The 26,787-nt window shown below is 42.4% G+C and overlaps 1 protein-coding gene across 3 annotated transcripts in view; it reads right to left on the bottom strand.

Annotated features, from left to right (window-relative positions):
* LOC115089772 (nutritionally-regulated adipose and cardiac-enriched protein homolog) overlaps positions 1–25,888 on the bottom strand; it is a 73,593-nt gene extending 47,705 nt beyond the window's left edge. For all 3 annotated transcript variants that reach the window (XM_029598065.1, XM_029598063.1, XM_029598064.1), the window contains exon 1: positions 25,685–25,888. The gene's annotated coding sequence lies outside the window, so the exon portion shown is untranslated. The remainder of the gene's footprint in view (positions 1–25,684) is intronic.
* Positions 25,889–26,787: the final 899 nt, after the last annotated feature.

Below are 26,787 nucleotides of genomic sequence, written 5' to 3'. Positions count from 1 at the left end.
CCGCCCCCAAAACGCTGCCGACACGCCCCCGAAACGCCGCGCCGACCGGGCCCGCCCCCCCGACACGCCCCCGACACGCCCCCCTCCGAGAACCCCGGGACTTACGCGAGTCCCGGGGCTCTGCGCGCGCCGGGAGGCCTATGTAAAATAGGCTTCCCGGCGCGCAGGGCCCTGCTCGCGTAAATCCGCCCGGTTTTGGGCGGATTTACGCGAGCAGGGCTCTGAAAATCCGCCCCTTAGAGAATAGCCACTGCCATTAGCAATGGTAACATGGAATAGACTTAGTTTTTGGGTACTTGCCAGGTTCTTGTGGCCTGGTTTGGCCTCTGTTGGAAACAGGATGCTGGGCTTGATGGACCCTTGGTCTGACCCAGCATGGCATCTTCTTATGTTCTTATGTTCTTATATGTTTGTCTATGAGGGATAGTGCCTTTGCACGTGTGTGCGAGTACTTATATACATGTGTGTGAGAGAGATTAATGTTTGTGCACCCTCCTCCAATCTACGACAATCTCAGAAGGACTGGAAATCTAAAGTTCCCAGGTATGGAGAATGAGAGATTTTTTTTTATCCTTGTTAGTTTTAATTACTGGATGTGATATATCTGCTGTTTTGAAATATTTTATTAGTGTTTGGTAATATTTTAAACATTTTTATACGTGTTTTTAATCATTTGAATTTATCAGCAGATTTGACATTCTTTTTATTGGTATGTTTAATGTTTTATATTTCTTGATTATGTTTGCATTGCTTACAGAGTTTGGCTTCTTGTGATTTCCAGTTCAATTTTTGTCTGCATGCTTCAGTTTATATTTTATGATCTCTTTATTCTGTATTTGGTGAGAGTCTATCTGTGTTCTGCTTTTGTGACTGAGGCTTCAGCATGTAGTTTCTGTGTAGGGATTTACATCAACCTGGCTTTAATCTGATTTCCTAATAGGAGGTGTATTGGTGTTTAGGGCTTGATATAATATTTGCAGTATGGCTTTTTCAAAGGTTGAATGCTGGCTGGCAATTGTGATATGGAAGGCTTACTATATTGTGATATGGAAGGCTTACTATATTAGAATATTCCTGGCTTTCTGTGGGCCAAGTCCACACCCAGGGGTAGATTTTATAAAACTACGTGCGCGCGTACTTTTGTTCGCACACCAGGCGCAAACAAAAGCACGCCGGATTTCAATAGATACGTGCGAAGCCACGTGTATCAGTTAAAATCCGGGGTCGGCGCACTGAGCCGCGCAACCTGCCTCTGTTCCTTCCACCCCCCCCGCACCCTCTCCTCCCTTCCCCTACTTAACCTACTCCCCCAGCCCTATCTAAACCGTCCCCTACCTTTGTTGGAGGCCATGGCCATGACCCCGGAACGCCCCCCATGATGCGCCAGCCGCGACAAGCCTGACATGCCCCCGATGACACACCGCCATGACCCCCCCCCCAGGAAAGCCCCAGGACTTACGCATGTCCCGGGGCTTTGCGCGCGCCGGCAGCCTATGCAAGATAGGCTGAGCGCACGCAGGGGGGGGGGGGGGGGGTTTGGGATAGGTTTTCGGGGGTTACGCGCGTAACCCTTTGAAAATCTACCCCCCCAGTGCACTTTACCATAGGCCTAATACCATATGGGATCCAGTAAACCGCCTTGATTACTATCAGAAAGGTAGTTTATTAAGTCTATTAAACTATTATTATTGAAAGTGTGTTTTTTTTTTTTTGCAGTGTATGCCTATATAATATATATGTTGTTGTAAATTATTATTTTACTCCAGAAGATTGTACTTTGAATGCCTATTTCCTATATGCAATCTGCCTTTTTAGGTTAGGGAAATTAATAAATTTTAAAATGGAAAAGAATGCATACATTTTAATTCTGTGGAGAGGGGAGGGAAGGGAGAGTGAGAGGCTGTAAGGTTTGTCTAGGGCACCTAATACCCTTCAGCCCTAAGAGAGAGTGTGTCACACACACTGACTCACCAACCTCTCACACTCCCAGGGGGCAAATCCTGGAGAAGGGTGGAGGCAGGCATTACCTGCTATTAATTAAGTTGACTTAGAAAATAGCCACCGCTATTACTAGCAACAGTAACATAGAATAGACTTAGTTTTTGGGTACTTGCCAGGTTCTTATGGCCTGGATTGGCCACTGTTGGAAACAGGATGCTGGGCTTGATGGACCCTTGCTCTGACCCAGTATGGCATGTTCTTATGTTCTTAGGGAATGGAGTCCTATTTCTAGACCCAGGAGGTAGGGTGGCTAAAGGCCCCATGAAACAATTCTCTAGTGCCCCCTAGTGCAACGAAGACTGAGAACAAAATATAACAGGCCCAAAAACTGAGTGGTTAGAGCAGTGGGCTGCAAACAAGGGAAGCCAGGGTTCAAATCCTACTGTCATTCCTTGTGACCTTGGGCAAGTCACTTCATCCTCCATTGCCTTCCCCCTGCCCTGGCCCTCCGAGATTTTACCTGCACCAGGCCATGGGGGGAGGGGGCACCATTTCATCCTTCGCCTCAGGCAGCAGATTGCCTTCAGCCACCCCTGCCAGCCAGTGTCACTAGTAATCTGTATAAAATTGCAGCATGTATTATTTGTGCCAATAAAGATGAGATGTTCTGGAAGAAATGGGAAAGGCAGGGTTCAAAGAGCAAAGCCTGATCCTTCTGTACAGGGAACTAGTGCCAGCACAAGCAGCACAGATGATACTAGTGATCAGACCAGAAGTCCCACAGACTTTTAATCACCAAGAATCAAGGTCCATTGAGTCCCACATCCTACAAGCATGCAGACCTATAAAAAGATGCTAAAGATCTAGCTGTTTACAATGGCATTTGAAGAGCATTCACAGTGATCAATTATCAATTAAGCTGTGGGAAAGTGGTAGCTTTAACCGAGTGGCATTGAGGTAGTATTGTTCCATCCCAGTCAGGCTTTTTGTTTGTTATGTCTTGTATTGTTTTTAGTGCTCTCGGGATATTCTTTAAATAATTTCAAATAAATAAATACATCCCCAATAGTTGATCAATTTCCTGTATCTCACTCTCAGGGATAAGCACTTGCTTTCCCAAATGTACCTGGCTAATAACTGTTTATGGACTTTTCTTTCAGAAATGTGTTCAACCTTCTTTTAAACCCCACTATGTTAGTTGCCTTAATCACATCCTCTGGCAACAGATTCCATAGAGAGGCAGTAATAAATATTTAAAAATAAATAAATAAATAAACAACTTTTACCATTTTGCCTGGGACTGATCTATAGTTTCCTGGTACACCTCGGAACCCTTTTTAAAAATTGGCATTAGATTGGCCACCCATCAGTCTTTGGTATCTTGACTGTTTTAAATGATAGGTTGTAAATCACCAAAAACATGTCTGCAATTTCATGTTAGGGTTCCTTCAGAACTCTTGAGTAAAAACCATCTGGTCCCAATGATTTGTTATTCTTTAGTCTGTCAGTCTGATTTATTATATTTTCCAGATTCACAGTGATTTTGTTTAGTCCCTCAGTCATCACCATCAAAAAATGTTTCCAACATCCTTCTCAGTAAAGACAAAGGCAAATAATTCATTTAGTTTTTCTGCTATTTCCTTGCTATTTCCTCCTTTTATCCCTCGGTCATCTAGTGGCCCAAATGATTTCTTCACAAGTGTTTAGCTTCAAATATACTTTATAAGTTTTTATTACTTGTTTTTGCCTTAGCGGCATGTTTCTTTTCAAATTCTCCCTTAGCCTGTTTAATTACTTTTTTATGTCTAACTTGCCAGTGCTTATGCTCTTCTCTATTTTCCTCATTTGGGTCTGTTTTCCATTTTTGAATGATGACCTTTTGGCTTTATCTTCTTCTTTTACCTCACATATTATCCATCCTGGCAGTCATTTGGCTTTCCTTTGACCTTTTTAAAGCACAGAATACATTTGTTTAGGCCTCAAGGATGGTCATTTTAAACAATGCCCACACCTCCTGCAAATTTAAGAACATAAGAACATAAGAAAATGCCATACTGGGTCAGACCAAGGGTCCATCAAGCCCAGCATCCTGTTTCCAACAGTGGCCAATCCAGGCCATAAGAACCTGGCAAGTACCCAAAAACTAAGTCTATTCCATGTAACCATTGCTAATGGCAGTGGCTATTCTCTAAGTGAACTTAATAGCAGGTAATGGACTTCTCCTCCAAGAACTTATCCAATCCTTTTTTAAACACAGCTATACTAACTGCACTAACCACATTCTCTGGCAACAAATTCCAGAGTTTAATTGTGCGTTGAGTAAAAAAGAACTTTTCTCCGATTAGTTTTAAATGTGCCCCATGCTAACTTCATGGAGTGCCCCCTAGTCTTTCTACTATCCGCAAGAGTAAATAACCGATTCACATCTACCCGTTCTAGACCTCTCATGATTTTAAACACCTCTATCATATCCCCCCTCAGTCGTCTCTTCTCCAAGCTGAAAAGTCCTAACCTCTTTAGTCTTTCCTCATAGGGGAGTTGTTCCATTCCCCTTATCATTTTGGTAGCCCTTCTCTGTACCTTCTCCATCGCAATTATATCTTTTTTGAGATGCGGCGACCAGAAGTTTTAGCTTTGTGAATTGCTCCTTTTAGTGTTTTGTTTTTCATTTTATCATAGTCTCCCTTTTTATAGTTAAATGCTAATGCAGTAGTTTTCCTTGATGTAAAGAACCCTTAGTTTCCTTACCAGAAGGAATGAATCAATCATTCTGCGGTGTATAGAGATAGAGAGAATAGTGAGTAGAGATTGGGTTTGGGCTCTCCCATGTGAGAGAAGTAGATGGTATGTGCTTGAATCTTTATAAACCCCTGCTACCATCTTAGAGTGTGGATTCTTAGTTCAGTTTTTCCTGAGTTGCCCTGCTGTGGGACAGCCCTGTTTGAACAGTCCCATTTTTGTTTGTTTTTTTGCGGGTGAAGAACTCTGAGGGTGTTTTTCACAGAGACCCGGGTAATGAAGAGGAAACAGAGCAAACAGAGGAAACACTGAACACTGGTTCAGTGTTTCGGAGAAGGAAGATATGTCCATCCTTCCTTTCTGTCATTCGGTTCCCCTAGGAGTTTTTGTCTGTGTCTTTTTTTGAGTGAGAACTCTCGGGCCCAAGGACTCAGATTTTTGCTTGTTCTGAAGAAGAGGTGTCTTTCATTTACTATAGAAAGGACCTGGGGAGAAGCTGTGTCATCACAGAGGAAAGAATTCACATCAATTGCCAGAGAGAAGGAGTTATTAAGGATTCATTCAAGAGTATTTTCAGTACTGATCCAGGAAGAGAGTGGCAGCTTGGTACTGCCACAAGGAGATCTAGGAGAATAGAGGAGACTTCAGAAGAGATATGAGAACTGGGACTTTTCATTCTGTTAAGAATCGGGACTACCATTTTCACCATTACAATATGGGAGGAATATGCTATATATTTGTGAAAATTGGGAGAAGGTTTACATTTTCTTAAAGCTAATTCACTGGAAAGGTGATGGAGCTAAATCATTGAGGAACTGCCTGGTACAAAATCTAAAGGCTTTTACTGGAAGAGTAAGGTCACAAATTTATTAATTTCAATCTGCTAATCAAATGGATTTAACATCAAAGAACTGTAAAGAACCTTTCATCCACCTTATCAACTATCAGTAAAGTTAAGTTGGAAACCACTTTGCTTCCAGCTTGATTATTGCTGCCATAGACTGTTGGAGATTATCAGTGCTGTTTACAAAGGACTTAAGGGCAGTGTAATTGTTGAACAACGCAAAAGGGCCTTGAAGTTAAGCTTCTCTTCACAGGGAGCCCTGGACACTCGGAATTATTGAACACCTCAGATAACTTTGCAAATAGCATTTGAAGATACTGTATGCCCTTGGGTCCATTATCCGGGTTTTTCCACCGAGGGGTTACATTAGACTGCGGGTTAGTGAATCATTTTCCTTTACAAATTCAGAGTTGGCGGGGCCCGCACATACAAAAGTACACACAGACCTTGCACCTGCTTTACAATGCAGTAAATCAAAATGAAATCCCCATATATGCTTTTCTTTCCCTGCCTTTCCCCTGGCTCCTCCCCTTTTCCTTGGGACTAAAAGCATATCCGCTGTGAAACAGTGGCATGCACGTTCAGTCACTGAAGAGAGGATGATTTTCAATCTGGGGGATTATCCAGATAACCGCTTAGTTACCTGGGAAAATTGTCCTCCATGGGATGTGAGGAATATGGCTGTGTATGTTTCACAGAAAATGGGAGCGCAATTTTCAAGGAGCAAAATGATCCCATCCACAAGACTCCTACAGTAAATGTCATGATCACCGTAAAATGTGCATTATTAACCTGAACATGAAAAAGAAGACTTTTAGAAATGCTTCAGCACTGATGCTTCCAACTGACAATAAATCTTTTAGGAGCCATTTGGTTTCCTGCTTTCAATCTGGCAGTCATTTTTCCTATAAATGCCTATGTCCTAAATCATACTGTTGTCCCTCAAACATATGCTTGGGTCAATTTGGAGAGACTGATTGATTGAGCCTCATCAACAGTTATTTATTTATTGGTACTTAAGAAGCACATTTAACCAATGCACTTTTATATAGCCACAACCCTGAGACAAAAGACCAAATCCCTGATCTAAGTATCTGTTGATTATTAAGGAAACCAAAGAGAGTTAGATTAAAGAACTGGATGAGAGGGGAAACCATGACGAAGAAATAGGGAGTAATTCATCAGAGAAAAGAAAACAGATTAGATAGAAGTACAAGGAGATTATGAAAGAAAAGTAAGTGGCAATGAACTGAAAAGGACAACTCTGACTCCTTAGAAGAGGGGCAAAGAGAGATAAGGAGTCAAATGGACATGGTGCCGTATAAAAAAGGTAGGATTAGAGAGAATGATAGAGGCCATAAAGAAAGATGAGAAGTAAGATGGGACAATGTTGGGAAAGATAATAAGTAAGGCCTGGATAAGGCAATGAAAGTCCTAGATAGTCACTGAGGTCATGTGAAAAATGGCCTGTCATGTGTACAACCCCCGGGTGGATAATGGACCCAAAAGCACACAATATAAGTTCAGACTCTGTTTGCAAAGCTCTCCAAGGCATTCAATCAGTCTGAGGCTCCAGGGCTGTGGGGAGAAGTTTAACTTCAGGGCCCTTTTCCATTGTTCAACACTTACACTGGCCCGTAAGTCCCTTGTAAACAGCACTGATAATCTCTCAAAGACTATAGCAGCAATAATCAAGCTGGAAGTAAAATGGTTAAATTTATGGATAGATAATAAGATGGATGAAAAGTTCTTTACATCTCTTTGATGTTAAATCTAATTGAATTACAGGTTGAAATGAATACATTTGTGAACTTACTCTTCCATTAAAGTCTTTAGAATCTGTGGTAGCCAATTCCTTAATGATTTAGCTCCTTCACCTTTCCAATGAATCAGATTTAAGAAAGTACAAATCTTATCCCAATTCTCCCAAATTTATAGACAAGTCTTCCCATTGTGTAATGGAGAAAATGGTAGTCCCAATTACTTAGCAGAATGAAAAGTTTCAAATTTCATACCTCTTCTGAAGCCATCTCTGTTCTTCTAGATCTTTTTCTGGCAGACCTCCCAAGTGTAGCACTGCTGGCCAGTAATGAAAATACTCCTGATGCCGGAATAACTCCTTCTATCTGGCAATGGATGTGAATCCATTCCTCTGTGATGACAGAACTTCATCCCAGGTCCCTTCTAGGTGAAAGACAGCACCTCAGAATAACAATTCTGAGTCCCTGGGTCCTAAGGTTCTCGGTCAATAAAGACACAGAAAGATTCTTGGGGGTAGATTTAAAAACATGCATGCACGTGTCCATGTGTGTGCGGTTCCTGGCACGCGTGCGCATGGCCGCGCCGATTTTATAACATACGCACGTCGCTGCGCACATGTTATAAAATACAATACCCGCATGCACATACACGCCCGATTTTAATATTGACGCACACATGTGCGGGCGGGTTGCAACTCGCGTGCGCGGGGGGTGGGGGGGATTTTATAAAGTACTTGCGGTGACGCATTCGGTCCTTTGCCCAGTTCCCTCCAGTCCGCTCCAATTAAATTCCCTCCCAGTCTGCTCCAATTAAGGAGTGGACTGGGAGGGAATTTTCTTATACCCCTACCTACCCTTCCTCCCTTTTCCCCTCTCCTCCCCGACCCCTAAACTAACCCTTACTACCCTCACTTTTTGTGTTGATGAACTTACCTGCTCCTCCGAGCAGGAGTAAGTTCTGGCGCCCGCTTCCCTGGGTCAGGGCCTAAAGGCTGCTGTCCTGGCCGGTTCCTGCCCCGCTCCACCTCCGATCCACCCCTTTTCAAAACCCCGGCACTTCCACGCATACCGGGAGATATGCACATGGCCGGGCCATTTTGAAAATGCTCTCGGCGCACGCTCGGCCACGCACGTATCCCCCCGTTTCGGCACATGCATGGTTTTACAAATTTGGACTTTAATGAAAAGGGGGAACCAAATGAGAGAAAGGAAGGGTGGGATAAAAAAACCCTTCCTTCTCCAACCCCAAAAGATGTCTAAAAACTCTGGACCAAAATAAGGTTAAGACACTATTTCCACTTTGTTATCCAGGTCTCTGTCAAAAAGACCCTCAAGTTCTTTTCCTCCAAAAAATAAACAATAAGTGATACTGCATAGACAGTGAAGTCCCGAATCAGGACAACTCAGGAAAAATTGAACTAAGAATCCACATCTAAGATAGTGGCAGGGGTCTACTTCTCCACATGGGAGAGCCCAAACCCCAATCTCGACTAACTAGTCTCTCTGAACCTCCCCAGGATTTTGGTTCACTCTTCTTGGTAAGGAAACCTATGATTCTTTACATGTGTGAAGAAGAAAGAATTAAATCTAATTAGAGATGCAGAATAACGTTTTGGAAAGCCTAAGAAAAGTGTTCAGGTGAGGAGACTGATGGAATAATCATGGTGGGAGAGAATGAAGACTTCTTGACCATCTCATTAGGTACCGAGGACAGAAAGGGGTCCATTTTAAGCCGCTGTGCTGCTCGGCTAGTTAGCCAGATAAACATAGTGCCGTTGGATATACCTAACTATCTTAAAGTTAGTTGGATATGTCAAAGTGGCTAACTTTAGGACTGCCCTACAGCCCAACCAGAGTTAGCTGCATAGGTTAATAGGGATGTGCAGGGGAAAAATATTCATTTTCAGTTATTTTCAGGAGGTTTTGTTTCCCATGAATTTCAGTTCGTGGACTGCTTGATTCGTTTCATTCGTGTGAAAACATCAAATCAAACAATTTAAAAAAACACTAAAACAGCCAAAAACAAAAAACTAGGCATCCCTCCGACCCTCCCGGGGCCAGGATCCTCTCCCCAGTCCCCACTTACCTGTTCTGGTGGGGATCTGCCAACAACTAGGCCGAAGCCTCGGCCTCGGCCTAGGCCAGAGCCCTGACCCAGGCACAAAGCTGCAGCCCAGCCCGGTGGCTGGGTCCTGATGCTGGGACCTTGGCCCACACCCAGGCCTGATGCCATTAACTGACCCAGAGACTGGGTCCCAACGCCTGGGCCTCGGCCTGGGCCAGGTCCGATGCCATGATCCAACTGGAGGTTGGATCCCAATGCCAGAGCCTCGGCCTAAGCCCAGACTCAATGCCGCAAACCAACACAGAGGCTGGGTCCTGATGCCAGGGTTTTGGCTCGCACCCAGGCCTGAATGCACGACCAGCCCCAGAAGCCAGGTCCTGATGCCTGGGCCTCGACCAGGGCCCGGACCCAGCCCTGACATCACAACCTGACCTAGAGGCCGGGCACCAACACCAGGGACTCTGCCAGGATCCAAGTCCGATGATGCGAACTGCCCTGGAGACCGGGTCCTGATGCCTGGGCCTCAGTCTAGGCTGGAACCTGAGGCTGGAGCCCGAGCTAAGGCCCGACACCACAACCCAACCTGGAGGCAAGGTCCTGATGCTTGGGTCTCAGCCTAGGCTACAGCCCGAGTCTAGGTCCGAAACCACAACCTGATCCAAAACTGGAGCCTAGGCTTGGACCCAGGCATGATGCTGAGGACCTTAGCCAGGAATCAGGCCCAGGCCCCAGAGTCCTGGCCTGGGTGTTCCTCTTCTTTAAAACATTTTGGGGGGGATTTGTTTTTAAGGGTCGGGGTGGGTTTTAGGGTTGTTTTGGTGGAGGGGGTTTTCCCCCCTCCCCAATTTATGATTTTTTAACAAAAAAAACCATGACGATCAGATTCCCCCCCCCCCCAGCCAAAATCAATCGTTAAGACGATCGATCACATGATTCACATCCCTATTAGATAGTGCACTAAACATTGATTTAGAGTGCACTTATCTAAGTCCTGAAGGTGATCCTCCTTCAGGACTTAGGAGGATCACCTTCAGGACTTAGATAAGTGCACTCTAAATTAATGTTTAGTGCACTATCTAATGTTCATCATAGTTATGTGATCTTGAGCCTATAAAAGACTGTGGTGAGGAAAGACCTATGATTAAACTGGATATTGTGCCTTCAGCTTACTGCACTATATAGACCAGGTCTCAATGTCATTTAAGGCATCATTAAGAGCCAGTGACTAGACACTTATGATGGTCATCCACACCTTCTCTCTATATATAATATAGTAGTATAAGAGCTATAAGTAGCAGAATTTACTGTTTATTGATTGTTTCAAAGTTTCTGCTCTACACAGGGGTTTATACACTCTTAAAATTACTTACGCATGGAGCATGTATGTGTGTGTGTAATTTTAAGCACTCATTGGACAGGCAATTTTCAAGTGGGGCAATTCTGTGAGTAAAAGCACTGTTTTATGTTCATACGTCTTCTTGAAAATTACCCTCCATATGTAGAGCATGAGCAGTACATGGCCAATTCAACCTTTTCTTGGAGCTAATTATGCAATGCACCAAATGTTGTGGACATATTTGTATACATGCTACCCTGTTATACTTGAAAACCATTATCAATAGAGGGGGCACAATCTTTGGACAAATTTGTCTCTGAACCTGTTGTGGTTGAGGACCCAGCTAGTCTAGGGAACCCTCACGGGAACAGTCCAGGGCTACAGGGCAAGACTGAACTAAGAGAATCTTTGGCCTATACCAGCCACCTCCCTCGCAGGTTGAGCACTTGGGTTCTGGTATCCAGCAGGACTTAGACAGGGGCTGATGATTAAAGTTAGGCTGGACTGGAAACTGGAGCTGAAGTAAGACTGGAACCAAAAGCAGGCGTGGAACTAGAGTTTAGAACCGGGTGCAAGGAGGCGTGGCACATTGAGGCAGGATGGGACACTGGAGCAGGCTATGACACTGGAATAGGCCGGGGTAAACAGAACAGAACTGGAGATGAAGACTGAGGTTGAGCAGGACTGGAGACAGAGGCTGGGGCTGAGCAGGACTGTAACTGATACAAGACTGGGTCAGGAACAATAGCTGGATACTGGGACAGGACAAGATAGATAAGTCAAAGACTAGATCAGACAGATAACACAAAAGGCCAGAGGTGGCCCCTGAGCAAGGCAAAAGGAAAAGGCCTGAGAAAGCCACTGAGCAAGGCAAAAGCAGAACACCTACGGAGGCCATTGAGCAAAACCAGAGCAGAAGGCTTAAGAAAGTCACAGAGCATTCAGAGATGTAGGGCCAAGCAGGGAGCCAAGCAGACTCAATGACAAGGCCCTGAGCATAACAAGAGGCAGAGTTAAATAGTCTGAACCCTGCTGAGTCATGGGATCACGGTGGCTATGACTAGAGATAGGGTAAGAGCAGCTCCCCGAGGGCCTCTGATGGTTGGGAGGCTGCATAACATGCAGAATCACAACAGAACCATGTGGTGATGGCCACTTTTTGAAAGGAAGGATGCATCTGCTTTCTGGGCAGCAATTCAAATCTCAAGAGCAACTCTTGCATCATTAGAGTCCCTACCACTGATCCAATGCCAACGGATTATCAAAGGGGGATTGAATTTCTACCTTCCTGCTGTATACCAAGGAAAGAAGTCAAAAAAGAACACATACAATAAAGTAATTGTATGCCTGGAAGATACAAACATACATGACTTTCCCCTCTCTTTGCATCCTACCGATGGGATAAATATTTCAGAGAAGCAAAACACTTGTAAAATGATGCCCTGGTGGAGTCTCCCCCCTGGTCTATTTCAATTATTTCCAAACCTTGCAATTTTCTCATATCAGTGAATCTGGTTTTATTGCAAATAGAGTCATATAAAAGGAGCCAGTCATTTTGATGAGATACTTAGTTTATCTTTACTAGTAACACTTCAAGCATGTTTCATAGGCATATATAGACAATATATCTGAATGTGCACGCAGCATATATGTATTAGTAATGAAGAGGCATTATATAGAGCAGCAGAAAAGCCAAAATCATGTAATGGCATGCATTGTGTGGCGGAATTGTAACGGGAAGCCACGTTAACAGTAATCACAAAGCAGACAGACTGTAAATAATTAATCATGGAGCCTTCTGTGGTTCATCTTTCAATAATTTAATGTTCATGTTCAGCATAACTCTTGATCAATGATTTTGACATGCACTTGAGAGCGAAGGGCGAGTTTCCTGTTTGTCAGGTGTGATCCTTCCACGTACTACATTAAGTCAGAACACAATTAACACTTCAGGCTCCATGATCCTTTTTACTTTTGTTGGAGAAAATACAGAAGGGCACTGGTAGGGTGCTAGTATTTGTGTTAGGGACAAGTGTGAGAGAAGGAAGAAAGAGGAAGTAAGCATGTGAGGCGAGGCATGGGAAGACCCAATGAAGATGGGGAGATGGAAGAGGGGCCGTGTAGAAAGGAGAGCCAGATTGGGGGGTGCACCGGTGGCTAGGAGAGAGTATTATGAAAGGAAATTTGTAACCCGCCTAATATCGTCGATAGGCAGACTCTACATTTTAAAATAAATAAATAAATAAATAAATAAAAGGGGTGCAACACAGTAGGCAATGAGAGGAGTGTGGAATACATAAAGAGATCTCTCTCTATGAATGGAAAAGAAGGGTGAACAAAGATGAGGCAAAAGGTAAGAATGAAAGGGGACAATGCGGGGGAGATGTGGTAATAGAAGGAAAAGGGAGGTGGGGAGAAGATACTCCAAGGAGGGGGAAGTGAGGAAGATGAATTGGACTTACAAGCTTCTATTGATTTTGATAGAACTGCACTCACAGTGAGAGGATTTACCTCCACCTGAGACTGGACTTTAATTGTCCTGTAGGTGCCCATAAAGCTACTGTAATCTTTCAGCAACTTCACAGAATATTCTGCTAGGCTGTGTGGGGAGGGGCAGAGTTTGGGGAGTGCCTACGAGAATCCCACTCACTGTATGGCAGAACTGGAAAAATTGCTGCAGGCTGAATACTGGGAGTATCTGGACATCAATAAGGTTCAGACATTTTGTAGAAGAGAAGCCACAATCTTAATCTTTGTAAATTATTACTCTCTTTCAGAGTATCTGGAGTGGCAGACCCTCCAGGTCTGGTCACCAGATGTTACTGTCCCTGTAATTTAACACACTCTAGTGAGAAGCCATCCATACCCCTCAGTCCCTCCCACCTGGAGGCTCTGGATTGGATGCCTTAGTGCTATTTAGCCCGGCCATTTTAAGACACCGTGGGATTCAGTTAGAGAGAAGTCAGAGAGCAAGATGTATTTTTTCCACACTCTGGTGAGGCCTCCCAATGTCACCCAAAGGAGTTTCTTTTAGAAGTGACACCTCCCAGTACACCCCCTGCCTGAGGGTCCTTTTCCTGTTTTACAGGGAGATAGATTTTAAGCCCGATACCCCTTTGGGGTGAAGGGGTTCTTTTCAAAGACCAAAAACCTGTGAGCCTACTCCAAACCCAAGGTAGGCCAGTACCAGTGATGGATCCTGCTGCGAGAGACAATGAGGGCAGAGAAGATATCCATTTTAACTTTTGAAAGTATTATTTGGACTTAAGAAGAATGGGGAGGTTTTGGATCCCCCTTCCCCCACTGGGACTACAGAGCTGAGAACTAGCCTGATCTCAAAGATTTTTCCCCAAGAGAAATTCCCTGAAGTAACAACTAAAGAATGAGAGAAGATCAAGAGCTGGAGACCCCAAGGGAGTGAAGTGGTGTACCCCCTTTAACAGGATTCCCAGACAGCCTCTGGGAGAGTTTGTACAATTAAAATCACCATAGGTTCTTCCCAGGGGTCTGGACAAAGGACACCTACCTACCAAGGAAAATCATTAATGTACCACCAATCAGATGTAAACTCACACTTCTGGATAATGGACTCTAATGTATTATTATCAAACAGTTAACTTTATTTTAACACCCAGACCTGGTCCTGTTTGTTTAGGGCCTACTTCGCTGGAATATTTATTCCTAAAATAATTTTAGTGCTCAGCTGCTAGGAAACTCTAGCCATTCAGAGATCCTGCATTGGCATAGTATCTACTGATCATCCAAGAAGTAGCAAGATTCCCAAAGCATTCTGCTTTCTTCCCAATCTTGTTGGAGAGCCTGGGAAACTCTTTCTGGAGGGCCCGTGTTCTACCCAGAAAGGAAGATGTGATTGTAGGAAATCTGCCCTTTACTGCTTCTGTTTGAAATGTTTTCCATTTTTCAACAAATATATAAGATTGTAATACCATTGGTGGTGACACCTTCCTATCAATACACATATGTCGACGAAGTAATGGGTTTCCAACAGTTTCACATTTCGCCCTATCTTTTTCTATCTGCATTCAGTCAGGCTGTTTTCCCGATTTGTTGATAGCTATCTGCTGTTAAACCCTAAGCAATGTCTTGCCTGGAATCAACAATGTTATACACTGTCTCTCTAGCAGAAAATTTACTTGAGTTGTGCAACAGGTTCTTTTATGTCAGGTAGTCAAGAAAAAAACATTCATTTTTATTGATTTTTAATTTTCAAAAAATATACCAGAGTGGACTAGACAGTCAATAGCAAACCTTCTTTGTAGTTAAACAGTATTTTCTGCACCCTGATGGACATCTTGGATTTCACAATACTAACATCATAATAGCAAAATCAATCAGATGATAGTCCATTCCATTTTTATGCCAGGGACCTACTTTACTGGGATGTCAGTGCTAGAGAATACACTGTTCTATTTTTCCAAGGATATGTGGCTCATATATACAATATTGCTAACACGTTTTCTGCTATGATTGCATAACAAAGGCCTATCACATTATGACTAATAAAATTCATGAATCCCATTACTCACACCATCTTATTTGGAGATGCAGACTAAAGGCACATCCCAAAAGATATTGTATTTATTTCTATATGCATTCAGCATTTATAATCCACTGATCCAGAATGAAGTTCTCTGCAGAGTATAATATAAAGCAGATTCATACATTTTTTACAGTATCAGAGAGAGAGAGAGTTACTTTTTCCAGTCATTTAATTTTTTGTTACAGTCCCTGGAACAGCTTTGTTTGCTAATATAAGCATAGAGCATATGCTAGCAGGACACAGAAGCACCTACCAGCAGATGGCAAGGCTGGATTTTTTTTTTTTAAATGTATCCATTCACTGCCGGTATGCCCAATCCTACAAAATTATGTTCACACCCAATTAAGATATTTTTTTATTAAGTTTGGTTTGCAAACCCCAACCTTCTTGGATGAGAATTAAAGGTAGCCAATATATATTCTTCTGTTGCTTCATATTAACATTTCCAAGGATTCTGAACTAGTGGCTGCAGTGCCAGTCGGCTCCCAGATGAGCAGCAGCACTGGTACAGGATCTGGTTGACATCACATACCTATTGCTCATGGTGCAAAAGCCTAGCCCGGGAGATCCGCACAGCAAATCCTTCATCTGAGTAAATTGGACCCCCTTTGTCTTGTACAAATTCATTTATAGCTGTCCAAGATGCTGCAATCAGAATAGGTTATCACTGCCCGTCTGTCTGAGAGCTGGAAATAAGATCCGTAGGCTGGCACCAGCTACATCAGCAAAACACTAAAGTTTCAACTGAAATTAAATGAAGGGATCTTAATGGCTGAAAGAGAAAAGTGAAGCTATAATTTTAATAGTCTAAAAGCTCCAAATGCTGCTTCTTCTGAGCCGAAATTAGCTGTAAGGCAGGAATCTATGTGGCACATATCAGAAACAGACAGCATGCCAAACCACTTACTGCAAACCTAGCTTACTTAAAAGCCTAAGCATTTATCTGTGCGGTGCCTGTAAGTAAAACACATTTTAATCTAACTACTTCTATACAGCTGAGTAGTTTTATTGGTGGCCTAAATAAAAATGGTCATAAAGTAATAAAAAATTGATTCTTTGTCTTATCACTCTGAAGACAGGAAAATGTAGTCAATATCTTTCCTATCTGTTGGACGACTATAGATATAAAACAACATAGCCTCCCTGCTTCCCAAAGAGAAGTGGCTGGCAGGTAAGATTTAAGAGGCACATTTCCTAGCATAGATGTGTTAGGACTTATTGTAAGAAAGATCTGAAGATGAAATGTGGTCAAAACTGACCTGGCTGAAATGACACTGTGAAATGGTAGCTGAAATCCAGTTTTCATGTAACTAAACATTGCTGGGTAATATTATATCAGCCTAACTGCTGTGTCTAATGCATGCGTGCTATACATCGAGGTAAGCCTGTGATTCATAGGTTCAAACCCAGGCAGAAGAACCTCAGCCATTCTGCCTTACTAGTAAGGATGTGCAGCAATAAAAAAAAAATCAAGCACATTTTAAATGGGCTACGCGCATAAATTTCGAAGTTTACGTACGTTTTACAACGGGCCCGGTCTCGCCCGTAAACCCCGGTACATGCCGAAGTGCCGGGCCTCTCCAAAGAGGCAGGCCGGGTAGGGGGTGGGGTCTGGGAGGTGGGAGGGGGGTGGGCCAGGATAGCGCCATTCGACGCTGTCGCGGGGAAGCATGTGCCAGCAGCCGGCCAGCGCGCGGAGATTACTTCTGCTCCAGAGTAGCAGTAAGTACTAAAATAAAAAATGTGGGGATAGTTAGGTTAGCTTTAGGGGGTGGGGAGGAGAGGGGAATAGGGAGGAAGGTTAGGTAGGGAAGTTCCCTCCCAGTCTGCTCCTTAATTGGAACGGACTAGGAGGGAACTGGGGGAGGCCCGATTGCATCGCCGCACATATTTTGCGAAAATTCCTCCCCCTGCACATGCCGCCCGCACAGGTGCGCACGGCCATCAGATTTCATAACATGCGTGCGCCAGCGTGTGCATGTTATAAAATCGGCGCATCCATGTGTGCATGCTGGGAACCACGCACGCACGCTGCTTCTAAAATCGACCCCAAAGTGTTTTGGTTAGTTAATTCATTTTGGAGGGGGTTTTTTTTTCTTTTGTTTGCGTAATTTTTTTTTTTTTATTTGGTGAGTTTCTCAAGCCCCCCCCCCCCAAAAAAAATAAAAAAACAAAATATACCTTCCCGAATAACACCCCCCACCCCCGGCCATTGGGAGGCCCTCCAATCTGCTTTCTGCCTCCAAGAAATCCCCTGGGCACAGGCCGAGCCCAGCCAGATCCTACTTGGGCTCCTCCACTCCCCCTCCATCAAATACAAATGGAGCCTGGAGTCCGGGCCTAACTGCAGCCATCCTACCTTTCCACAGAACCATGTGCCAGGGCTAGGGACCAACTCCCCAGCCCCCACTTACCCCTTTCTGTGGGAACCTTAGGATGGAAAAGGGCAGGAGTGATTCTGTTCGCCCCTGCCTGGTCAATAAATTCTGCCAGCCACATGGAGAGAGTCACCAACATGACATTGCTTCAGGGCTTGATGGAAGGAATAGGGGTCAGAAGGTCTCTCGAAGGCCCATTTTGGCTTTTTAAATTTTGTTTGACATAAACCAAAAATTCCTGCAAGGTTTCAGGTATTTTTGGAAAAGGTTATTTTCAGTTTGTTCTGTTTGAATTGAAGTGAATATGGACTCATTCATCCTGTTTTATTCATTCAGGTAAAATGAATGCACATCCCTTCGTCCTAGCTAGATACAAGAGATGTCAAGTGCAAGTGGCTTGCTCTCGTTGGCACAGTAACGTAATAACATTTTCAATGGTGTTATTTTAAACTATGAAATGGTTGGAGGAAACCCTGTGATGTGATTTGTTGCTGAAGTTTTCCTACTGCGACAGGACACTGCTTGTGTCCTGCTCAGAACCACTGTCAGATAACCTCAGGAGAACTCCGCCATTCCATCTATAGGGAGTCTTATACTATCCATTACTGTAAACAGAGTCTTCATTCCATTTCCAAGTCTGTTACTTCATATCTGGAAACCTCCAGACATTACAAGCATAAATGGCCAGGCATTTATACACAGGCTGGCATAAAGCCCATGCGACAAACCCAGACTCTCTTCTAAGATACATCCTGCCATATGGCTAAGTTGCCAGCAGCAGGCTCTTCAGTTCACTTATAGGACTATGTCCAACTGGAGTGGTAGCTCATGGCTTACCGTAGTCGCCCTCTGACCAACCTTTGCTTCTCCAGCCACCTTGCACCTTTCTGGCAGTCCACGGCATCTTGCATGCTCAGCCATGTCTCTCCTTACGGTCTCTTGAGAGGCTTTTCTTCTTCTTCAAAACCACACCCTGATTATCCTAACACGGATCCTCATGTCCTTTCCTTCTGGAACTATATTACCCAGAAACCTTTTTTTTAAAGCAGCATTACCTTTTCCTTTTCTTGAGCCTCTTTCTCTGCAGGAGTGTCCTCTGCTGCTCTGGTGGGCCAGCTGCTCTGTCCCTATGGCACCTCACTACTCAATAGTCTTTTCTTTAAAGTAGTGTTACCTTATTTCACTTGTTTCCTTTCTCCTCTGGAGTTCTCTCCGTGTCTTTGATGGGCTAAGTGACTGCTGTGGAACGCTGGGCTGCTCAGTATAATGTCATGGGTCAGTTATGCCAGGAGGCATTGTTTACTTCATTTTTATCAGATTGGTAACAACAGGTCAGAATTGCTTTTAATTTTTCCACCTGGCAACCTATCACTGCAGAAGTCCCTCAAGGATCAGCCCTATTGGCCGCACTTTTTAATGTATACTTGACACCACTTTGTCATCTCCTTGCAGGATTGGGCTTAATTTATTAGCTGTATGCAGATGACATAAATTTTGTTCTGATTACTTCTTCTGCACTCAAATGTTTGACTATAAACCTTTCTACCTTAAAAAACATGAGGGTTCATATTCAGCCTCTGAGTGGCTAGATAAATTAGCCAGAAACCTGTGGATCCATCAAGTCTAGAGGGCGTGAATAAAGTGGAGGCAGCAAAACACTGCACGGAGCGGCAGTAGCCACAGAGGCATTCACGGAGCGGGATGCCAGTGGCCAGTAGTTAGTGTTCCACCTTCACGGAGCGGAAATATGGAGGGCTGCTATCTCCCAATAAATAAATAAATAAATAAATAAAACAAACAAATAAAAAGAGGGGTGGGTAAAGAGTATGGGGCAAGGGTGTGGCCTGCTTGTTACAGCAGTTGCTACCCCTAATTGAGCTGGATGTCACTTGGATGCAGATACGGCGCTGCTCTCTAAATTGGTGGTGGGGTGGAGGGGAATTAGGGCTGGAGGGTACTGGAAGCCAATAGTAACAGGTGGGAGAGAGAAAAAGGGGAAAAAAATGGAGAAAGTGCGTAGCTTGCTGGGCAGACTAGATGGGCCGTTTGGTCTTCTTCTGCCGTCATTTCTGTTTCTATGTTTCTATGGAATGCCCCTGACATATCCGACTACATTCTAGCCAGATAAGTCACCGAATATCGTGGCTAAGCTTTTGAATATCTACCCCTTGGTTGTTCCATAACAGATTACTCTTAAATATTAATGAAACTGAAATCTTTATACTTTGCCTTACTCTATGGTTAGATTATCCTTCTACATTTATTTTTGATGGACACCACTTATTTATTTATTTATTTATTTATTTATTTAGAGTTTTTATATATATAAAACACTTCCAATTACAACTGAAGTGCACATTCTTGGAGTAATCCAGGATAGTAATCTTTCAATGCAATACCAAATAAAATCCATTGTTAAATCGTCCAATTGGAAACTGCAGATTTTATGAAGATTAAAAGCTTTGCTTAACCTCTCTGACTTTCACACTATAGTGGTGCAAAAGTTATTTCTTGTTTTTGACCACTGTAATTCCCTTTATTTGGGATTACCAGCATCAAGATCATTCAAAGCAGTGCAGCTCGCTTAATAACTGGAATGTCGCCTTGGGAATATGTCACCCCAATATTGTTTGATCTGCGCTGGTTGCTTATTACTTGATGGGTAAAATTTAAAGTAATCCTATTAATTCATAAGCTGCTGTACGCAATAGCCCCTACTTGGTTTCATTTGACTCTTCATGTTTATAAACCTGCACGAGCTTTAAGATCAGCCAATAATGATCTACTAGAGACTCAATTAATTAAGTCAGCACATCTTGTTGAAGTAAGGGACCATGTCTTCTCCACTGCAGTGCCTACTCTCTGGAATCGGTTTCCAGAGGCCCTTTATTTGGTAACTGATCTTTATTTGGTAACTGTTAAAAATATTTCTTTCAAGAAGCATTTCAGATATGATGTTGTATGTATGTATATATATATATATATATATATTTATATATATATTTATATATATATATAAGTTGGGCAATATATATAGGGACAGATTTTAATATCTACGAGCGGGCATAGATTTGTGCGTGCTACCTGGCGCGCACAAATCTATGCCCGATTTTATAACATGCATGCACCAAGCCCTAGGGGAGCCCTGATGGCTTTCCCTGTTCCTTCCGAGGCTGCTCCGAAATTGAAGCGGCCTCGGAGGGAACTTTCCTTCCTCCTCCCCCACCTTCCCCTCCCTTCCCCTACCTAACCTGCCCCCTAGCCTTACCTAAAACCCCCCCTGACCTTTATTTTAGAAGTTGCACCTGCCTCTGGGCAGGCGTAGGTTGTGTGCGCTGGCTGAGTGCCAGCGCGCGATCCCCCGGCCTAGAGGCCCTACGAAGGCCTCTGGACACGCGCTCACCCCACCTCGGACCACCCACGTCCCGCCCCTTTTTTCAAGCCCCGGGACATACACACGGGTCGCCGGGCCTATGCAAATTAGGCTCGGTGCGGGTAACCCCCCTGCGCGCGTAAATCCAGCTGGATTTATATGCGTAGGGCTTTTAAAATCTGCCCCATAATGTATAAAGTGCTCTATGTAATGTACGTAGAAAATTCCCAAAATAGAAAAAACACACTAATGTGAAGAAATTAAAAACAATTTTTATTCAAAAACATGCATATAAAAACAAGAGAGCCATGCCTGCTCTAAACAATCAAATGAAATCTAATCGTATTACACCACGAATGAATTCTGTTGCATAACTCTAATACAATTGAAAAACTGGGCAAAAGAATATATTGTGAACTTACAAACAGATATATGTAGTATTTTATTTATTTATTTATTTTTTTTAGGTGTTTTATATACCGTTGTTCCAAGATAAGATCACAACGGTTTACAAAGTCATCATTTGGTTTCTGAGTCAACACTCCCATTGTAGGTCAGCATTCATATTCTGGGTTAATACAAACAGCTAATACATAGTCAAGGTCATATTCAAACACTTTCTAGTTTCATGCCTTATCTAGTTTCTTACAGTTATAAATACTACTTCTAGGTCAACACAACATCAAGTATGCGTTAATTAAGGTGCTATTTCATTTCATTGTCCTATGTGCCAAACTCATGATGTAATCTTTTACATTCTATATCATTCAATTCCTTTTATTCAAATTACTAATATTGTTTAAAGATCTGATAGTGACATTGTCAGTTTATTGGCCTTTATGTTAGATTATAAGCTTTTCTAAAGAGCCACGTTTTCAGTTCCCATTTAAAACTCTCTTTCTGTTATCAGATGTAGTGATTCTGGAAGAGAGTTCCATAACCTGGGGCCTGCTATGGAAAACATGTGGTCTCTTATTTGCGTTAAGTGTCTGTTCCGTGTTGTAGGCATTTTTAGAAGTCCTTTGTCATGCGATCTTAGGACTCTCTGTGGTGTGTAGTGTTGAAGAGTCACTCCCAATACACTTGGATTAATTTTGTTGATGATATAAAAAATTAGAGTCAGTACTTTATAGTGAATTCTGTATTGTACAGGAAGACAATGCAGTGCTATCAGCGAGGGGGTGATGTGGTCAAATTTCCTTGTCCCTAGTAGCAGTCTGGCTGAGGCATTTTGTAGTAGTTGTAAAGGTTTTATGAGTCCTGAGAGTAGGCCTAGTAATAGGGAGTTGCAGTAATCTATGTTGGAAAATATTAGAGATTGTAGGACAGTACAGAAGTGCTATATTGTTAGTAGAGGTTTTGGTCAATGTAATATTCGAAGCTTGGAGTATCCTGTTTTAATTAGTTTGCTAATATGCTTTTTCATTGACAAATTTTCATCAATCTGTATTCCTAGGTCTCGTACCTGATCTGAAGGAGTAATGTTGAAGTTTCCTAGGTCTAGAATTGGTGTTTTGATTGTGGAATTTCTCTTCAACCATACAATTTCAGATTTTTTTTTGTGTTTAGTGTTAATTTCAGCTCCGTTAGTCTTTGTTGTATTGCCTTCATGTATGTTGACAGGGTTGAGGTCGTTTTTTCAAATGATTTGTTGAATGGGATGAAGAATTGTATGTCATCTGCATAAAGGATGAATTTGATTACTAGTTCCACTAGTAAAGCACGTAGTGGCAGCATATAAAAGGTATAACAAATAGATGTATTGCCAACGATAATTGCATGTCAGTGCTACAAATGTTACATTCTCAAATACCAAAACATATGAGACCACAAAGACATACACAGGCACTCTAGCATTCATACATACAAAACAGACAGCCTATGATGTATAATGTCCTGGGTTGACAGATAAAAAGGCCCTTGTTTCACCAGTAAAGGTTTCCTCAGGGGGAACCTTATCATTGGAGACACCAAAAAGCAGCTCAATCTTGTGACATGCACCGAAACGTCTGTAAAGCATAGCAGGACCTATTAAATTGTCGCTATCTGTGTGAATAGCACACTGGGAATGAGGGTTAGAAGGTCTAGTGCGCAAACAAAAGTACGCGAACGCGCTTTTTTAAAAAATCTACCCCTATGTGCGTAACCCTTTTAAAATCTACCCCTATGCGAACAGACATCTCTATTTAGTTGCCATGCTTGAAGAAAACATGAGACTTGGAGTAATTCGCCCGCTCAGCACGGCAGTGGAAAGCGTCTAGTTAGCATGGATTGTATAAAAAACGTTTCTTAACTGTTTGTAACTCAATAGTAGAAGGAAGGCTGCTGCCGCGGATAAGTGCATAGACCTAATACCTCTGCAAAACTCTGTGTACAATATAAGAGATTGTTGAGTTACTCCAAGTCTCACATTTTCTTCAAGCATGGCAACTAAATAGAGGTGTTTGAGCTCAATATATTCTTTTGCCCAGTTTTTGAATTGCATTAGAGTTATGCAGCAGAATTTATTCATGTTGTAATATGATTAGATTTCATTTGATTGCTTAGCTATATATAGCAGGCATTGCTCTCATTATGGCATGTTTTTGAACAAAACTTTTTTTTTTTTTAATTTATTCACATTAGTGTGTTTTTTCCATTTGGAGAATTTTTTCTCTCTCTCTCTCTATATGTATAGGTAAATTTTAAAATTCCTCCCAAATGAATGTGCCAAAACAGGGAGCTATGCGCACTAGTTGGGCCGGCGTGCGCCAAGTGGATATTAAAAGTCACCCAAGGACACGCATATCTCCTGCTGCGCACACAAGTAAAACGTTTCTGAAAAGGGGTGGGGCATGGGCGTGGGCTGGGTGTAGGCGTGCTGAGACCCGGCCAAGAAACGTGCACATAAATACTTACGCGTCATTGAACTTCTGCTATGGATGGCGGGTAACTTTTAAAACAAAAAAAATTTAGGTAAGTCAGTGGGGTTTTAAGGGTTGGGCCTAATGGGGGAAGGGAGGTTTTTAAATTAGAGGGATTTGCAATTCCTATCTCTAAACTGGGTGAACTGGGAATGAACTGGGAATTGGCAAACAACATTAGTGTGTGTCCCTTATAAAATTCCCCCACGTATGTGGTAGATGTGGAATTTGTGTGCACATGTGTGTGAGGCTGACAAAGAATCACGTGCAGTTTGAAACATTAACATAACTTCTCCCTGTCAGAGGACATATTACAATGTGTCTCCCTCCAAAACTTTTCAAATTTTGCTAGCTTAAGCAGACCCAAACTCTGTAGATGCGCTGAGTCTATACTAACATCTACATGCAGCACTGACTTTAGATTGCTACTTTAAATGGCCTCTGTCTTTTAAGACTTTCCGTCATCACTAGAGTCAGCAAGATGCAGTTTTCTTTATAATTAGCTGTGCTGCAAAACATGGACCTTTGCCAGGAAGAGCTAGTGGAGCATGCAGGGAAAGTTGTATCACTGCTAGTCTGATTGGCCATGTTGCTTTCTATGCATGTATAAGGAATCTTAGGTAGCCCTGTATTTTTAATCCCCATTGCTTTGCTACAAAGGAGACCACTTAAATAGTTTCTCCTTCTGTAACCTGAAAATCTTTCATAACCATTTCTTTTTGAAATAAAAATAATTAAGAGGGTAATTTTCAACCTGCCCGCAATAGCAGTCACTTCAAAGCAAACTTAGGTGCAAACATTTGCTTTGAAAATCCTTGGGTAATTGGTGGAGCATGCACACGAATTACCTTGCAGAAAGTTACACCTGCTCCAAACAGGGCATAACTCACACATGGTAACTTACGTACATAGTTTTTAAAATCAGAAAAGCCATCTGCGCACAAGTGCTAATGTTATCCCAACCTTGCTCCCCCGGAACGCCTCTATACAGTGCACGTCGAAGTGCATTCAAGTGAGTTCCGTGCACACATCAATATGCACAAGACCCTGATTAATTTAAACGTATAAACTGGGTTTTATGCATGTATATCCTTTTGAAAATTGCCCCCTAAAAGACAGGGCCATTTTTAAATGATAAGAAAAAAACATCACAGTTAAAGTTCCCCAATCTTTTGCTAAAAGCTGGTTAGTTAAAATGTATGCTTTATATATAATCTTTCATCCAAGTGTGATTTAACTGTTAACTGCAATTAGCTAGTTTTTCAAGTGCTATAACTTACTACTGCTGCTGCTGCTACTACTATTGTTGATCATTTATAAAGCACTACTAGACAGATACAATCCCTGGTCACTTGTACTAAACTAGTTGTACTCCATATGTCAGAAAGTAACACTTGTAAGGTAACTTTGAATTGCTCTGACTACCTCTGAAATAACAAAATGTTGGTGTCTGGAGTGTATTTGACTGCAGTGCACTGTCCCTCCACACTTATCAGAAGGACAACCAGTCTGGGCATTATATGGTCAATCTCTGCCCAGTATCATGAAGCAATGCAAGGGTGAAAATCTCAAAGGAGGACTGACATTCCTGCTGTGATACAAACTGAAGCTTTGAGAATGAGATAATTTGCACTTTGGGGAAAATAGCAACAGCTCTCACATAAACAATGGAAGACAATCTTAATGTAAGAACCAGATTAGCTGTTAACAGGTCGCCATTTCTGTGAAGTCGTACAACAAAGTGAACCAAGAAAGAAGAACCTTTTGGAAAGGAAAATACTTGCCTTAGCTTTCTTGGAGAAGAACCACCCATCAGACAGAATCGTTCCTGTTGAATGCGCTGCAGTGCTAGCTCATCTGTTTATACTGCTGAAGGATACTGAACAGTGCTGTCAACTATCTAAACATCAAATGGAAAACTGCAGTGCCAAAAGAACAGAGAGAGAGAGAGAGGATACAGCAAATATAGCTCTCTCTCGGTTTACAGAGAACATTTGATTTGCTAAATTCAGAAGGGTCCATGTATACTGCAAACTTTCAACTTCTATGCTGTTCCAAGAAAGCTCACTCTCTAATTCTGGGAATATAAAACATTGCAATATTATTTATTCCTGAATTAAATCTGACAGGGCGCCAACTTGTAATAGAAATAGATATGACATGTTCCAACAAAAGTGACCTGCATGCTTTGCATTGATACTAATTGTCCACGCACATCAACATCTAACAAAACCCGAAGTGCTAAGTACAGTATAATGGGAATAAAATGCAGCTGATGTGTGGAATTCAGCCTGTGTATTCCTCGTCTATAACTGAGGACTGGTACAGTCAACCGACTCTGCCATTCTGTCTACAAGCAGCTAGGGCCAGTGCAAGGGTATAAGGCACCCTCAGGCAATGTTACAGCTTTGTATCTCGCAACCCTATCCTCCACACACAATAAAAATTATGTTTTTATAATATCAAGTTTTACATGAAAAAGAAAATTCTACAGTAAAAACATCAAGGTCAATATTCAAACTTGAAAGTTATCTGTCTAAATGGCAAGTTTTGAATATTCCTCTTGCTCATCTGGCTAAAAATGTTAACCAGATAAGAAATCATCTGGCTAATATTAGCCAAATCAGAAAGGGGCATGTTGAGGACATTCTGGAATGGGGTTGAGATAGCCAACTAACTTATAGGGGTGCACAGGGTAAAAAATTTATTTTTTTTTTCATTTCGTTATTGGGGGGGGGGGGGGGTTTCCCACAAATTTCATGTTTATTTTGTTTTCTTTAGTTTACAAAATAAAATATTAAAAATCAAACAACCCAAAAATACATTAAAATAAAGAAACAGGGCCTCCTGAGGCCGCTCGTCCTGACCACCCATCCCACCCACCCAG

This window comes from Rhinatrema bivittatum, chromosome 4, assembly GCF_901001135.1.
Source record: "Rhinatrema bivittatum chromosome 4, aRhiBiv1.1, whole genome shotgun sequence".
NCBI classification, from domain to species: domain Eukaryota; kingdom Metazoa; phylum Chordata; class Amphibia; order Gymnophiona; family Rhinatrematidae; genus Rhinatrema; species Rhinatrema bivittatum.
The sequence above is the reverse complement of the archived record's forward strand: the minus strand, read 5'-3'. Positions and strand labels throughout refer to the sequence as shown.